This window comes from Protopterus annectens, chromosome 5.part0, assembly GCF_019279795.1.
Source record: "Protopterus annectens isolate FY-2018-M chromosome 5.part0, PAN1.0, whole genome shotgun sequence".
Taxonomy (NCBI): domain Eukaryota; kingdom Metazoa; phylum Chordata; order Ceratodontiformes; family Protopteridae; genus Protopterus; species Protopterus annectens.
Genome location: NC_056735.1, coordinates 1,062,792,447 through 1,062,807,761, shown reverse-complemented (window position 1 = coordinate 1,062,807,761; position 15,315 = coordinate 1,062,792,447).

Genomic DNA, 15,315 nt, shown 5'->3' with positions numbered 1-15,315 from the left:
ACCTCACAAGACCCAAACATAGCGAAAGTGTTGAAACATGTGAAGAATAAATCTAAGATGATTTCTCTGCTTAACCTAGCAGAAGCATATTGACATCAAGCAGAAATGGAAATCAAACCAGAAGTATATAAAAATCAGGCAGCAACTGAATGTGCCAAAAAACAAAAGAAAGAAAATAAGGTGACGGACCAGATGAAAAGGCGAAAAATGTGGAAAATGCATAAATATAGTTGCAAGTACAGAAAACTTCCAGAAGAATTTCATGTTAACCAAGAACGAATGCAGGAATGGTTAAGGACAGGTGAATTCAAACCAAGAGATGAAAAGTTAATATTGGCAGCCCAAGATAGTGAGCTACGTACACATTGGATTACAAAGTCCATTGAACATGTGGGAGAAACAGGCGAATGTAGGTTTTGTAAAACAGAATTGGAAACAGTCACATACCTCATTGCTGGTTGTGACATACTAATGGCAGAAGGACTGTACACTGACAGGCATAATAATGTGGCAAGACTGTTGCACTGGGGATTGTGCAAACATTATGGCATTGAAGTGGCTGAAAAACACTGGAAACATGAGCCAAAAGCATCATAGAAAATGATGAAGTCTATATCACATGGGATCATCCATTACCAATAGTTCAAAAGATAGATGCTAGAAACCTGGATACAGTGGTCTAAGAAAAGAAGACAAAAATAGCATTGATCATTGAAATCGCCACACCCAGTGACTACAGTGTCCTGCATACATAGAGGCACAAAGTTATAAAATATCAGGATTTGCAAGCAGAAATGAGAGCAATGTGAAAGAAGAATACTCAGATAATTCCAATAGTAGTAGGAGCAACGGATCTTCTAAAAAAAGAGTCTACAATCATATTTAGATATGTTAGCAATACATGTAACTCCATACAAACTGAAGAAGGAGTCATTACCGGGCACACTGTGCGAAGAGCACTATTGGCTGTTATCAAAGAGTGAAACAATACTCATTTCAGGAATTTTAATCGTACTTTGACTTAGGAATGAGGTCCATTCCTGTCATGGCATTAGAAACCCAAAAGATTTGGAGAAGTTAAAAAAAGGGACAGGTTTATCTCGAAGAGGATACCGCTGCTGTGGAACAGACTCCCCATCCACATAAAACAAAGTTCATACCTGTTCATATTTAAGTGCATCTTAGATATATGAATGGTTAAAAGAAAATGTACCCCAGGACTGCCCCATATACTACTAATGGACAGAGGCAGCTCCTAAACATTTTTTCCAATGCATTGGTCCCCTGAAACTATCTATGGGATGATCCCAATTATGCTTATTAGAGGTAATATATAATTATCAACCATGGGATGAGTAAAGTCAGTCTATAACCACATGGATAGGTTATTTCAAGCACAAAAAAAGCAAAATTGCCTAGGCTTAAAATGATCTGCAAGGGCAGCTAGCCTAGTATTTACCTATGAACCTATGTGCACCTTATTGAGAAACATATTTATAGGCAATGTTATTCCACTGCTTATGAAATATTCAATTCTTCTCATAAATTGTCATTTATACTTGAGAACAATTGAGTCCAGGAAGAAGTGGTACCTAAGATATGCAGTTTTTGTACCACTCATGTTGATGTAACAGTCCCTAAAATGTGGCAGCCTGTCATTTCCTTTCAGGTTTTGATCCAGTTATGTGCTTAGTAAGTGATAATGCTGCTTATTTGAAAATATGCAAATATGATCACTTTACTGTCCCCAGTTAGACAAACAGAAGAGGTACACCACTCTAAGATGGCTGTGCAGTCTACAGACTTCAGCACAGCCAGCATGACATCTCTGTCAGTTATCTCAGAGGACTAAGGCTAGCAGCTGCTTGCTGTAGTGCAGGGTTTGATGTAAACAGCCTTCACTCACCTGTTTTGAAGTTCAGTGTTTCATTCCTACAGTTTCAGTGTGCATACTGTGACACTGTAAGCAAGTCAACTAACCAGATATTGATTTGGGCAATTAGGGAAAATTTGCTAAGCTCCACACTGACCTCTTGGACAATGTGCTTTGTAACTACTTTTGAAACTATGCAGTGGCACATGCATATTTGCTAGTTGTTTTCCTTTGTGCATCCTTTGTGTGTTTCACATTGTGTGCATCCTTGATTCCTCAGGTCAATGTACAGCCAGTATTTGGATTGAGAAGAGCTCCTGTAACGGACTGTACAAAATATTGCTGCCATGAATGATAGCAGACCACAGGTGGCCGCATGTGCTGAACCCTTAGCCTAGATCACATCATGATCGTGCTGCAGGGGGAGATATCTTATTCCATTGGTAAAACTGGAGTCTATGAAATCACTTAATGTCATGCAGCCTCTGTGACACACTGCTCACTAGATGATAACTGCTCAGTGTCAGCATGCTGATACTTTAGGATAATTGTGAAGCCAGTAAGGTTCATATGCAGCATTTGGTGTGGTACTGGGGATCAGTTGGCTAGGCCCAATACCAGAAAAACTACTCCTTCAACAGATGTTTGGTTGCTCAATAGTTTAGAGTCTTATGTATTCTTAGTCACAGCTGTTTCAGCTCTGTGTGTATGTGTTTTGCCCTTTATTGAACAAACCTTATGGGACTCCATGTTTTCTACCAGCCCTGTCTGAAAGATGTGTTCTGCTTTGCCTGCCACTCTGGCTTTACACTGTATCATAACTACAGTACTATACTTAGTTCACTGGTTCTTGCTTGTGGCAGCAGAAGGTTTCCAGGCAAGTTGTTTTGTACTGAAATTTAAATACTCATTAGCAAGTTCATCCAAACATTATTCTAAAACTGGATTTCAAACTGTTAGTTACCCCTGCCCTCAGAGTTATTCCAGATAGTATTATGGACCAGCAGTACCACACAACTTTTCTAGCCAGCCTGATTGAGATGGGTATCTTGAGACAGTGTTAAGAATTGTCTCATACTGTCCGACGATCATCTATTTTTCAATCAGTATAACACAGTGGGTGTAAGAGATGTAATATAAATATCATTGGAGTTAAAAATCTCACACACAGTAAACTCAGACACTAAAATCATCAGCAGTCATCACACATCACACCTCTCCAAGGCCATCACAATGCACATAATCCATCATATGCTGAGATTCTAAAATCAACTTCCCTAAACCTCAAAGATCTCCAAACCACAACCCAGGCACAAAGCACACTCAGCATACCAGTTAGGCCTACCTACTCACATAGCACACAGAATCGCATGGTCACAGATTCTGAGCATATAAGGGAGGTATCATCCCATCCAAGCATTTTTTTATAGGTGATGTCATTGCAGGACATACAGATGTACATCTTACGAGGCCGAGCAAGGAAAGAGTGAAGATTAGCTGCTTGTCTTGTGCCAGGATCCATCAGATCATGCTTGCACTCATGTCCTTCAACAAGTACTAGTATGACTCTGCCATAGATCATGTCAGTGTCAATGACTTGAGGTGTACCTCTCTGGACTATATGAAGAGAGACATGATACAGCTCTCAGACAATAAGTCCAAAGATGATGCTGGAATATGAGCAAAAAATAATTAACTTCAATAATTGGATTAGTTTTTGATGATATTCAAAGGGGGTCCAAAGTTTCTTAGCCTGGGATGATATCATTGAAAGACCATGCTGCATCAGCCCTCTCTAGGGTTTTGATTATTGGAAAAGACATTGTTCACCTCCATAGTGCTTTTTTAGATGAGGCCATCATGATAAACCTACTAATGAAATGAAACAATTAAAGGAAAATATAAATGTGTTACTCATCAGTGCTAAGAGCCTGAACAAGAAACTCCACTCTCTACAAACTCATTCTCTACAAACTCCGTTCTTTACAAACTCCACTCTCTACAAGCCGTTCTCACCCTGGAGGACATTGACATCTGTGTAGTCATTGAAATATGGTTTAAAATAGTGGGGAGCACTCAGGCTGTGCAGGGCTATACTGCCTTCCACACTTTTAGACCAGGTACTGGACAGGAATAGAAAAAAGGTGGAGGTGTCTCAATCTACATCCAGAGGAGACTCACATTAAGGCTAATAAAGCAGCATGATACACTAGAGCTTCTTCATGTGCAAATAACTATCAGAAAGGTTCTGTACCATATGTTAGATAGCTATAGAACTCCGTTTAGGAGAAAATAAGGACATAATGTCTATCTACAGGAATTAGAATCACTCATTATTAACCCCAATATAATTTTCCTAGGTGATCAAAACTATCCAGTTATAGACTGAGAAACCTACACCACCACTAGTGCATAAGCACAGAAATTTCTGGACTTTGTCAATACACCCACCCTGGAGCAATTGCTCAGAGTACCCTCTAGTGGGGAAAACATCTTGGATCATGTCTTAGAAGCACAAAACACAAATGAAACTTAGAAAAAATAATAAAGCACGAAGACCAGCTCATAGGGTTGCCACCTTTCATCATGACTAAAACCGGAGAAAAGCCACACCCCTCATGTCATCAGTAACCCTGCCCACCCACCCCTCCCCACCCATGTTACGCCCATTTTGTGATGCCACGATGACATCACGCAACAGGGAACACCCTCTTTTTCCATTCCTGCTGCCTCCTTCCGGCTGATTTACTATGCTTTTCTGTAAAAAAAAGTGTAGTAAATTAGCCGATTTACAAACTCCAGTAGTCTGTTTCCTTTTTGAAACAGAATACCGGAGTTTGTACAGTGTTTTCTGGACTACCGGAGAATCAGTTTGATTTCTAGATAGTCCAGAAAAAAATGGAGGAGTGGCAACCCTACAAGCTCACAGGAACAGACTACACTTTAGTATGCGCGCTTTCATCAGCATAAAACCATCTGACTTCTTCAGATTAACTGAACATAAAACATTACTTCCTTTTAGGGTTGCCACCTTTTCAAATGCCCAAAGTGGGACATTTTTGGTACAAACATCAGATTTTGCAGGGCCAAACATACCCACAGCCAGTACAAAGGACAGAACTTCAGTTTTTTGCCTAAATAAAAACTTATTCTTGTAACATTTTAGTTCCTTATTCTGTTTCTTATGACATTTAGGTGTTTCAGATACAGAATAACTGTTTTATGCAACTATTACATAAAATATAGGAAATAAGTTTGTCCTAAAATCTCAGGACATTTGCCATTTTTTCAATTTTTTTGCAGGACACAACTGCCCAAATAGGGATTGTCCCTCGCAAAGTGGGACAGGTGGTAACCCTACTTCCTTTTATACAAAAAACATCACTTCCTTTTATACAAACATCAATGACATGATCTCTGAATAATGCATTTCTTAAAAGCTTTACATTCAATTGAAATAAAATAAAATCCACTACAACACCACATTACCTTCTTCAATACAATCAAGAATGTTTGTGCAACATAGAATAAATAAAATAAATAAAGTGCCATCTGCAAGTTTGGCCTTAGCCTGTTCATTTACACAAGCCCTATTAAATACCACTTATTTGAGAATGTCTTCAAATATGAAAATCTGCCTTTAATTTTAGTAAGCTAGAAATGGAGGCCATATAATTAAGTCCAGGTAGGTATGTGGCATCAGATCTCAGTTGCCACACTAGCTCCTTGTATTCAAGGAGCAATGGGGTGTGTCCCCCCTTTCCTGGTTCACTACTTGTTCTAATGCACTGAATTTAAAGTGGTGGTTGGGAAATTCATGGATATGTTTTGTTAAGGCATTATTCATGTTGCCTTTTTGTATGTCATATAAGTGTTGATAAATGCATTTATTAAAGGAGTTAATGGTCTTCCCTATACACAAATTGTTGGCAAATTGCAACATAAACCAAGCTCTTGCTTAAACAATTAAAACGCTGTTGTAAAGTCACTTTACCATACCCTTTGATGTAAACAATGTTGTTTTCCAAAATATAGGGACATTGGGCACAATGTCCACATTTTTTCATGTGCCCTTTTGCTTTAAGAGCACCTGCTCTTTCCAACAGTTTTTTTATGCTCAAATCTTTTTTGTATATAATCAAAGGGTTCTCCCCTACTTTTTTAAAATTTTCTTCATCACTACTGAAAATGATCCAATTGTTCATAACCACCTCTCCAATGCTTTCAGAACTGGGGTTATATGATAATATCATAGCATTAGTAAAGGGTTTAAGCACATTCCCGGTGTTTTTACTTATCACTGCTGTTGTTCTCATTTCCACAAGTGCTACACTCAGTAGGGGATATAAATGCCTGTTTTGTCTCTTTATTATTACTTCATCTAGTACAGGTTCTATAAAATGACTAGGGTATCCTCTGTTTAACAACAGACTTTTTAAGATTTCCATCTCATTTTGGAACACCCTATCATCACTGACCATTCTAGCTAATCTGGCAGCCTGCCCCTTGACTAGAGATCTTTTTTGATGCCTAGGATGGCAGCTGTCGAAATGCAATAGAACATTAGAATACCGTGGCTTTCTGTATAACCCCGAGGTAAAAGTCTCATTCTCATATCTTTGCAGATGGTAATGTCCAAAAAGTTGATCATGTCACTACTACCCACCCCATTGTTCCTTGAATACAAGGAGCTAGTGTGGCAACTGAGATGTGATGCCACAATCCCACCTGGACTCAATGATATGGCCTCCATTCGTAGCTTACTAAAATTAAAGGCATATTTTCACATTTGAAGACATTCTCAAATAAGTGGTATTTAATAGGGCTTTTGTAAATGAACAGGCTAAGGCCAAACTTGCAGATTGCACTTTATTTATTTTATTTATTCTATGTTGCACAAACATTCCTGATTGTATTGAAGAAGGTACTGTGGTGTTGTAGTGGAATTTATTTTATTTCAATTGAATGTAAAGCTTTTAAGAAATGCATTATTCAGGGATCATGTGACGGATTTTGTATAAAAGGAAGTGATGTTTTTTGTATAAAAGGAAGTGATGTTTTATGTTCAGTTAATCTGAAGAAGTCAGATGGTTTTACGCCGACAAAAGCGCTCATATTAAAGTGTAGTCTGTTCCTGTGAGCTGGCCTTCGTGCTTTATTATTTTTTTATATCTTGGATCATGTCCTTAATAATATGGAAGCATCTTGCACCATCCATTGCATATCTTCCTCACTTATTAGGTCTGACCATAAAGTAGTCTCTTTCAAAATAAACCTGGAACCAGAGAACCCTTCCACCCAAGGTACCTTTAGAAATTTCTTTAAGAGAAACTACCTACTCATAAGTGATACATTGGCACGTTTCAAATTCCTATCAAACCCAGTTAACTCCACTGAATATGCAGAAATGTACATCACCACATTATATCAGCATGTAAACAGCTGCTGTGCATGGAAAACTCCAGAAACAAACCCACATGGTGGAACCATAATATTAACAAGCTTTATAATATGGTGGAACCATAATATCAACAAGTTTTATAATAAAAAGAAAATAATTTTGACCAAAGAAAAGTAGTACCCAGAATGTTAGAGCCCTTGCCACTAAAATAAACAAACAGCTCAGGAGCTTAATAAAATCTATCAAAGCCAAGTTTGAGGCTAAAATAGCTACCCAAGCCAAAGACAATCAGAAGGCATTATGCTCATAATCTGAAAAGCACATTGCAGCAATGCACTGAGCTGATTGTGAAAGATGTTACCTACCCTGAGGCTGAAGATATAGTGAACCTACTGGCTGATAAATTTAGCTCTAACTTTATCCCTCTCTCCCCTCCATCTGCCTACAAGATATACCTGAAACTGGCTACCCTCCTGGTATCATATAAGACCCAGTCCTAAAAATGCTATCAATAGCTACAAATACTGCATTAATAGGTCCTGACAATATCCCTGGATGCATCATAAATAGCATGAAGTGCAATTTAGCCACACCCCTAACAACACACTGCTCAGTCTTGTTGTCCACACAGACTTTGTACAAAGCAAATAGAGAACAGCTACAGTCATTTCCCTGCATAAGCGAGGACCTTCAACAGACTCAGGCAATTATACACCCATGAATCTGACCAGCCTCATATACAAAGCCATGGAAAAGCAAAGTTCATCGCTGTCCATCTTTCTTTTGATGGAAGACCAGCAGCTCACACCAGGACTGTCACCTGTACTTGGAATGGACAGATCAAGCTCCTAAATGCTTTATCCCATGCGTGAGTCCCCAGTTATTCTCATTAGCCAATTATTGTCAGGTATACTTACATATGCTCTTAGCCATAAGCTTACAACACAAGGAGTATCTGAGATTAGATAGTCACTGTTGGTTCAGTAATTGTTAGTCTGAGATTAGATAGTCACTGTTGGTTCAGTAGATGTTAGTCTGAGATTAGATAGTCACTGTTGGTTCAGTAGATGTTAGTCTGAGATTAGATAGTCACTGTTGGTTCAGTGGTTGTTAGTCTGAGATTAGATAGTCACTGTTGGTCCAGTAGTTGTTAGTCTGAGATTAGATAGTCACTGTTGGTTCAGTAGATGTTAGTCTGAGATTAGATAGTCACTGTTGGTTCAGTAGTTGTTAGCCTGAGATTAGATAATCACTGTTGGTTCAGTAGTTGTTAGTCTGAGATTAGATAGTCACTGTTGGTTCAGTAGATGTTAGTCTGAGATTAGATAGTCACTGTTGGTTCAGTAGTTGTTAGTCTGTGATTAGATAGTCACTGTTGGTTCAGTAGTTGTTAGTCTGAGATTAGATAATCACTGTTGGTTCAGTAGTTGTTAGTCTGAGATTAGATAGTCACTGTTGGTTCAGTAGATGTTAGTCTGTGATTAGATAGTCACTGTTGGTTCAGTAGATGTTAGTCTGAGATTAGATAGTCACTGTTGGTTCAGTAGTTGTTAGTCTGAGATTAGATAGTCACTGTTGGTCCAGTAGTTGTTAGTCTGAGATTAGATAATCACTGTTGGTTCAGTAGATGTTAGTCTGAGATTAGATAGTCACTGTTGGTTCAGTAGTTGTTAGTCTGAGATTAGATAGTCACTGTTGGTTCAGTAGTTGTTAGTCTGAGATTAGATAGTCACTGTTGGTTCAGTAGATGTTAGTCTGTGATTAGATAATCACTGTTGGTTCAGTAGTTGTTAGTCTGAGATTAGATAGTCACTGTTGGTCCAGTAGTTGTTAGTCTGAGATTAGATAGTCACTGTTGGTTCAGTAGATGTTAGTATGAGATTAGATAGTCACTGTTGGTTCAGTAGTTGTTAGTCTGAGATTAGATAGTCACTGTTGGTTCAGTAGTTGTTACTTTTACCATGTCTACATGATAGTCACATTTCTGTCTTGTCTGAGCTGTGGGCAAGCTAAGCTTTACCTCCATACATGATGATATATACTCTTGTGTACATTTTTCTTGGCAAGCAATTCTCTACATCTGTTTTGCCACAATACAATATCGATCCTGTTTGCCACTGTACAATATAGTTGTTAATCAGCATTTGCTGATTTATCTTTTTGCTGTATTTACTATCCAATGAGAGCACATAGTGGGAGGAGCACATTTATTAAGTGCACTGAGATTTTTCAACACTGGATTCCTCAGATTCTGCTTGTTGAGTCTTGGGGACAGCTGATAGCCACCCCACTCCCCATCTCTCCACAAAATATAACCAGCTCAATGTGCTATGAAGTTAGCCTCAGAATTATTAAGTTGGCATTATTTACATCATTAGAAAGTGTGGTTGATCCCTAACCCTGCACTCAGGAATGCTTTGCTCACTAAAAGGATTCTGCAAGTAGATTTTCTTGAAGACTTTCTTGCCAAACCAAATTATGGTCAACTGTCACCCTTACTTGTCTTTTTTTTGGCATAATCCATTAAAATCCATTTGTTCTATTTTTTTTTCTTCAGAATGACTTGGCTTGCAACATGGCATTTTTTGTTCTTATTTCCTGTGCTTTACTATAATTCTTTGCAAGATGCTAATGATGATTTCTTATTTGCTTTCCTCCTTTTAATTTGTGCCTGGGTAATCTTGTGGCACTGTACCCATTACCATACCACAAGTCTGGTACTTTCATAGCACAGTACTGTCTACAGCACGCTGTACCAATTACCATACCACAAGTCTGGTACTTTCATAGCACAGTACTGTCTACAGCACGCTGTACCCATTACCATACCACAAATCTGGTACTTTTATAGCACAGTACTGTCTGCAGCACACTATACTCATTACCATACCCAGATCTGGTATTTCATAGCATAGTGCTGTCTACAGCACACTGTACCCATTACCATACCCAGATCTGGCACTTTCATAGCACAGTGCTGTCTACAGCACACTGTACCCATTACCATACTCAGGTCTGGTACTTTCATAGCACAGTACTGTCTGCAGCACACTGTACCCATTACCATACCACAAGTCTGGTACTTTCATAGCACAGTACTGTCTGCAGCACACTATACTCATTACCATACCCAGATCTGGTACTTTCATAGCACAGTACTGTCTGCAGCACACTATACTCATTACCATACCCAGATCTGGTACTTTCATAGCACAGTACTGTCTACAGCACACTGTACCCATTACCATACTCAGGTCTGGTACTTTCATAGCACAGTACTGTCTGCAGCACACTGTACCCATTACCATACTCAGGTCTGGTACTTTCATAGCACAGTACTGTCTGCAGCACACTGTACCCATTACCATACTCAGGTCTGGTACTTTCATAGCACAGTACTGTCTGCAGCACACTGTACCCATTACCATACCTAGGTCTGGTACTTTCATAGCACAGTGCTGTCTGCAGCACACTGTACCCATTACCATACTCAGGTCTGGTACTTTCCTAGCACAGTACTGTCTGCAGCAGACTGTACCCATTACCATACCCAAGTCTGGTACTTTCATAGCACAGTACTGTCTGCAGCACACTGTACCCATTACCATACTCAGGTCTGGTACTTTCATAGCACAGTACCGTCTACAGCACACTGTACCCAAATTACCATACTTAGCTCTGGTACTTTCATAGTGCAGTACAGTCTGCAGCACACTGTACCAATTACCATACCCAGGTCTGGTACTTTCATAGAGCAGTACTATCTGCAGCACACTGTATCCATTACCATACCCAAGTCTGGTACTTTCATAGCACAGTACTGTCTGCAGCACACTGTACCCATTACCATAGCCAGGTCTGGTACTTTCATAGTGCAGTACAGTCTGCAGCACATTGTACCCATTACCGTACCAGGGTCTGGTAGTTTCATAGAGCAGTACTGTCTGCAGCACACTGTACCCATTACCATACCCAAGTCTGGTACTTTCATAGCACAGTACTGTCTGCAGCACACTGTACCCATTACCATACTCAGGTCTGGTACTTTCATAGCACAGTACCATCTACAGCACACTGTACCCATTACCATACTTAGCTCTGGTACTTTCATAGTGCAGTACAGTCTGCAGCACACTGTACCAATTACCATACCCAGGTCTAGCACTTTCATAGAGCAGTACTATCTGCAGCACACTGTATCCATTACCATACCCAAGTCTGGTACTTTCATAGCACAGTACTGTCTGCAGCACACTGTACCCATTACCATAGCCAGGTCTGCTACTTTCATAGTGCAGTACTGTCTGCAGCACATTGTACCCATTACCGTACCAGGGTCTGGTAGTTTCATAGAGCAGTACTGTCTGCAGCACACTGTACCCATTACCATACCCAAGTCTGGTACTTTCATAGAGCAGTACTGTCTGCAGCACACTGTACCCATTACCATACCCAAGTCTGGTACTTTCATAGCACAGTACTGTCTGCAGCACACTGTACCCATTACCATACTCAGGTCTGGTACTTTCATAGCACAGTACTGTCTGCAGCACACTGTACCCATTACCATACCCAAGTCTGGTACTTTCATAGCACAGTACTGTCTGCAGCACACTGTACCCATTACCATAGCCAGGTCTGGTACTTTCATAGAGCAGTACTGTCTGCAGCACAATGCCATGAATACTTGATATGGATTCTTAAATAATGTTTTCTTGTTGTATATCAGCATCTGTGCCATGTCTTTGTTGCCTATCTAGCTGCGTAGAGTAGGTTCTAGTGTGACGATTACCTTGGGTTTTGTCATTTTATACCTTCGGACAGAAATGCTCAGGGCTGAGGACTTTCATTTGCTATACACTTATCATAACTTTGACTCTTTAAAATACTCTGTGATGCAAAACTGTCTTACACAATATTAATATTAATATTAATACTAAATCCGTTTTTGCCATTTCAGGATTTATGGCAGTAGTGTATTTTACAAGACTTGAAATACTTTTTTTAATAATTGCATCAATTTATTTTTATTGAAACACATATTATTTGGATTGGGGATGCATTCACAGTACAGAATTAAATCTGTTTTTCTAACTTTGGGATGGTCAGACCATTTCAAAACAGTTTAATCTACAATTCAGGCCCAAGGACAAATATGTCTAAAGAACAGTTGCATTTGATTAAGATGGTACAGTGATCTGGTCAACAGCCAACCAACCAAGTAAACAAACATGCTACAACTAACGAATTAGCTTATTTTATTTAAAATATGTTTAATGGTAGAGCACTGATAACAACTGACCAATTTTAGTTTCAGCCTGGAAATACAAAGAAAATCAGAATTTAGTTTAAGGAGAAATAGGAAGACTGTAATGAAATAACAAATCTGTAAAATGCCATCATCAGCTAACAAAATGTAGAGTATTTTCAGTAGAAATATATTATCTACAATTAAACTGAGACAAATTTCATGTACAAAGTGATGTGCCTGTATGATAATTACAGCTTTTTGCTGCCTACAAGGGAATGATGGGATAGCTGAATGGAAAAAGGATGTAAGATAGAGTGTGAGTTTTGGGAGAAGTTGTAATACGCAAAAGACTATATGAGTCAGCGGTGTAGATTGGTGCAATAGAACTTGCCATATGAGGGACAGTAAGAGTGTTACTTCACACATAAATGAATAAATGAATGAACATGACTCAAATACTTGCATCACTGATATAGCTGTCATCCTAAAGTCCAGCTGAGCAAAACACTGTGCAATACTCTAATGCAGAATAAAGGCAGGCTAACATAAAATGACAGTAATGAGCAATGAATGAGCCATGGCTTAGGAAAGGAATGTGCTAAGGCAATGGAAGTGGAAATGTGTAATTAATAGCAACTTAGACACTTAAGGCATTGGGAGGGAAAATGTGCAGGCAGTAGTAAAGCAAACTACTCACAGCGGGGAAACAGCAAGCTAACTTGAGAATATATCTGATGTCAATGGAGCTGCAGTCTAATATTTTGAGTTTAGTCAGTATATGAGGTAGACATTCATTTATTCAGGATGCTTGTTTTAACATTATATGTAAGGCATCACATTTATTCAGTAAGAAACTGATTATAGGTTAGTGGAAGAGGAATCTCTTAATGGGTGATTTACATGTTAAATTTAATATGTGTCATACATTTCAGTTTAAATGCAACTTCACATTAAATGTAGGGAACCTGATATCACACCCAGAATAAATCACTTTTTTTTCTGTCATACCCACCAACATAAATAGGCACATAGTCACAGTAATTAAATGCAAGGGAGGAAAAAACAGAATTACAAGAAAGTAAAGCAGCCATTTTGCTATTTTTATTCTTCAGTCACTCAAGTATTCAGAATTTTTACGTTCCTTTCATAAAGACTATCCAAAAGGATGCAATTAGGTCTAAATGCAAGTACCTCATGCATAGGTCAGTAGGTAGATAGAGAGATAACTCTGTGCATGTGTGTGTGTGTGTGTGTGTGTGTGTGTGTGTGTGTGTGTGTATATATATATATATATATATGTGTGTGTGTGTGTGTGTGTGTGTGTGTGTGTGTGTGTGTGTGTGTGTATATATATATATATATATATATATATATATATATATATAAAATATATATATCTGGGTCTGTATTTTAGTCTCTTTCTCTGTTCTGCTGTAGTGAGTTGTACTACTCATATATGTTTTAGATTCTGCCAGAATGTGAATGGTAAATATGTTTGCATTTTTACATTAGGAAGTTAGCATCTTCCCTATAGTCAGATTAATATTTGCTCACTGTCTGCAGTAACAGCAAAATTATTTATTTCTTTGGTTTCAAAAATGTAATGCTTCCAAAGCAATTGATGAATGAATTACAAATATGCAGCTACTGTTCATCGACTAGTAGCCTGTGAAAAGTACCATCTAGTGGCAATTTGTTGCAGTGCAAAACAAACATTTCCCAAGTCCTGGTTCAGATGTGGAAATGTTACTCACTTTTGTCAGTTTGTAGAAAAAAAGGACTGTTGCCTCTGGAATCAAAAGTCACAATCTTGCTAAAATCAAAGAATAGTTCAATTAGCAGTCCAGATCTTAAAATAAATAAAACATGAACCTGAGTAGCATCTTTCGAGTGAAAGAAAACAAAAGGAACAAAAGAAATAAAATGAATAAATAGTTTTCTCTTTTAGACTGAGCTAGAAATTATTTTAATAGTCTACTCTTCAAGTTTACCTTCTGTAAGGCAAACATAAAAATATAAAACAATACTAAGCCTTGCTCACCGTTATAGTCTCACTGCAAAAATTCTTATCTGGTCTAAGGGTGTAATTCCAGATTACTGGAACTTGTAAAGCAGATACCAGAGCTGCAGTAAGGACTCTTAAGAAATACAATTTCTAATAAACCACATGCAAATGTGAAAATGTTGAAAGTAATATTAAACATAACTTGCAAAGTAGTGTCTATGATCATGAAGAGCCAGAGATTTACAAAATGGATCCTCCTGACATGTATAACCGGGCGACGGACCTTTTCCATTAGTATAACTTCGATTACACGAACGCACGCCAAAATCAGGCGTCTTGGGGATTTTTTTCTAATAAACCACATGCAAATGTGAAAATGTTGAAAGAAATATTAAACATAACTTGCAAAGTAGTGTCTATGATCATGAAGAGCCAGAGATTTACAAAATGATTCAGATCCTCCTGACATGTATAAGACGACTAAAACTTACTAGAAAATAGTCATGTGACTGCATGAAAAGGACAAAAACCAGGCCTGGTTATGTAAGTGAAAGAATAATAAATGCCAGGACAGAATAAAATAAAGAGTACATTTGTCTGTGTTTATGTTTGTTTACCTGTTTCAACAGGTAAAAGAAGAATTAAAAAAAAATAAATAAATATATATATATATATATATATATATATATATATATATATGTGTGTGTGTGTGTGTGTGTGTGTGTGTGTGTGTGTGCGGGCGTGTACACATGGATCTACTTCAGAAGACTGACAGACCAAAAGAC